Genomic DNA, 3,441 nt, shown 5'->3' with positions numbered 1-3,441 from the left:
TCTGCTGGTGCTGGATGTTTTTTTTCTGACTCTGCAAGTAGTGTTGCTATGACTATATTATCAGCTTATTTCTTAAACAGCAACCCACCATGTGCCAAGGGGCTTAGACAGTTGTGCGATATAAATAGTGTTGAAATACACCACGTTTAAAACCTAACTTTAATAAAGGTACCTTGTGGTTGCAAATACAGGTAAGGAGAACAACAGCAACAAAAGGAAAAAATTCTGTGTCCCTTGGAGCAAAGGTGTTGTGCTTTGTGACATGTAGATTGCCTGGCAGTCACTCTGTCAAGACCTAATGGTTATTACTGGAGTGGGAGGAGCAAAATGGTCTTAATTGGTCTTAGACATTTTAAAAAAGATGTTCAGGGAACAGCCTTTGCATTACTTCATACACATGGCAAAAGAGATACTGAAATATGAAACAGTGGACAAGGGAATGTAGTGCACTCTCTTCCCAACGTAATGTTGATTGCCTGAAGTGTTCAAATCTTACGGTGATGGGGAAATAAAAGCACTAGAGTGCAACAGAATAACGAACACCCAGTAGTGTAGCAGCATCCCTGACATTTCAGACAGGTAGCAAAGATATTTCAGGACAGGACTTGAAGAGCAGCAGTGGTTTAGGATGTAAGGTGTTTCTTTCGTGGTGTACGTCAGACAGCTCTGTAGAAAGCAGCGAGGGTCACTTGACAAGTATGTGACCCATAGTGTCTAGGGCATCTGATTGAGGGACCTCGGCCACCAGTGCCATCGCTTGACACACCAGGTTCCCTATCGCCATTCATACGGTGATGTCTTCTGCTGTGGCAATGCTTGAGGTTGGCTCCAGACATCAGGGATCTTCGTCACTGCTGAAACAGTGATCTTTCCTTGACGGGATAAAAGGTGGGGATTGATGCATCTCTCTTGTGCTTTTACTCTGGTTGGCCATCTGAAAGAGTTGAAAGCCAGACTAGAACTGGCTGACTGGGTATAGATAACGCTGAAGCTGAACATCCCTAGATGTTCAGTCGACCTCCTTCTCCAGGTAGCTGAGTAATGCATTGCAATCCTAATGCTAATACCACAGCTGTCCTTACTCGGCCCAAGGCAGACAGACCACTGACTGTCCCTGAGCCTGCAGCAGTGTCTGGCAGGTTTCATGGCTTGATGCCTATTTCACAAAACTTGTAGAACATGAGACTTCTCCATTTTATCCTCACTTTCAGTCCTGTGTTCTCATTTTTGCACCTGTGGCCTAATAAGCCAGTTTGTTCACATGCCAGAGCAAACCAGAAATCTTCCTTCTGCCCAGATTTTGTAATGATATTTGCTCTCACGCCTGCACATCCACAGGAGGCCTGCGTTCTTCACAGAGCAGCTACGGCTCAGGACCTGCCTTGACCTGAAAGCTCTGCCCTGGCACTGCTAGACTGTGTGGCTTCCATATTCCTTCAGCCCACTGACTGCTGTCTGCACCCCAAGTCTTGTGTTGTTGTGTTGTGCATGTAGGAGAAAGTCAAACGTGTCTGTGATTAGGGCTACTCAGACGAGTTAGTCTTTCTCCCGTACGCACGATACCACAAGGCTTAGGGGCATGCCAGCTTGCTTGGCGCACCCTGGAAGGTGCAAAGTGTCTTGTCCCACAAGGAAAGTGAAGTAGGCTATCTTGTGTTACCACATAGTAAGAGTGTGCACACAGACACCGCGAAGTGAATCCACAGCTTACTTGACTGCATGGTGTCTTGGTCCTGTAGCCATGGCCAGCGACTCACTGTCTCAGTTCACATTGGCTTCTAATCAGCTATTTTACGGTAATGACTTTTAGTCATTTTCATTTCAGGCTTGGTTAGAAATAAAGTAACTTGTGATGAACTGCCACAGTAAGCGTCTGATTTTTCTTTCCCACAAACTTGTGGTTACCATCAGATTCTAAGAAAAGTCTTTCCACTGCAGATTGGAATCATATAAGCCACTTACACATATCCTTTTATTTATTAGCAATTCTGCTTGGCTAGCTAAAGGTAAAAAAACCTTTTTCTTGTGTTTCAGTCGCATTTCTAGTTAATACTCGTTAACTGACTTAATGTATGTTACACATCATCAACCTGATTCACTACTGACATAAAACAGAAGCAATTCGTTAGTAACGGTCCCTTGCCAATTAGTGAACTAAATTACGTTTGAACAATTTTCTTCAAAGATTCTCCTCCTCCCCCCATGCATCATTTGGCAAGTCCCCTGAATGCTTACAGTAATTATGTGCGTGCAGTGAAAGGAGACTGTTACCTCTTAAACCAAAATAAATGAATATGTGATCTTTGTGCTAATGTAACAGTGAGTAATACAAAGAATCACAGACATCCTCCCTTTGATCTCCCAAAGATACGAACAGCAATTAAGATTACAAGCCGCTTTAAAAACCAGAATATTGGGAACATTCTGTAAGGGGAAAGTGAATGCTTCACAGGGTTTTTTAGAAAATCAGTGAAGAAGGGGAACCCTTTCTCATTTATTGTGGCCACAGGCTTTTTAATAGATGTAATGTGGATATCCTTAACCTGCCGAGCCACAAACAGGTTGGCGGTGCTTCTAAAAATCGTTCCTTGTTTCTGGGATAGTGTTTAACAAGAAGAGTAGTATCTCTGTTTCAAACTGAAAGTCAAACTGAAGTCAAACGGAAAATGCGTTGTCTCAACCACATCCTTAAATACACTGTCCTCAACAAGAAAATAACCCCAGCCCCTGGTACTGCACAGTAATCTTATGGACAGGTGTCAACATTCGTTTTTCACCTGAAAACCGAGGATTCTTTCGGGATTTCCATGGCTGCGTGCGATCTAGGAAATCATCCGATCTGATTGCTGCTGCTTTCAGTTTTGGAAGGAGAGCAGAGAGAAGAAATGAAACACGACGCAGGAGTAGGAGAAATGAAGATTCTTTCACGCTTAAAACAGGAGAGTTAAGAGTTTTGCCATTGATTTCAATGGAGCGTGGAGGGACCTCTATCCATGGTGGTAATACAAAAATCATGTTGTAACACTGTCCAAATGAGCTAAGCGATCATTTTTTTCCTCCAGTGGATTTCTGCAGTGATACCAGTGAAATACCTTGGATATACCTTGCTATAAATGTGATTAGAAATCAGCTAGTATTTTCATGACTGTAATTCTAATCATAAATCTTTACCTGACGAACTGTTCTGTAAGATTACCATCTCGGGATTTTGGCTGGAACTTTAATTTTTGTAGGTTCTGCATTCTTCCTCTTGAGTCAGCAGGTAAAGTATGTGGTTGTGGCCTGCTGTAGTGGAGTGCTTGCATTTGTCATGCCACAGGGTTGCCATCCTTGGGGGCCAAGATCCTCGTGCCAAAAGCATAATGTCACCCTACTGGAATCCCACCCACGTGTGTCGCTGGGCAAAGTCTTTTTTGTTAATGGATGAGTAAAATTTCATCA

This window comes from Calonectris borealis, chromosome 18, assembly GCF_964195595.1.
Source record: "Calonectris borealis chromosome 18, bCalBor7.hap1.2, whole genome shotgun sequence".
Classification (NCBI taxonomy): Eukaryota; Metazoa; Chordata; class Aves; order Procellariiformes; family Procellariidae; genus Calonectris; species Calonectris borealis.
This window is presented reverse-complemented; position numbering follows the sequence as displayed.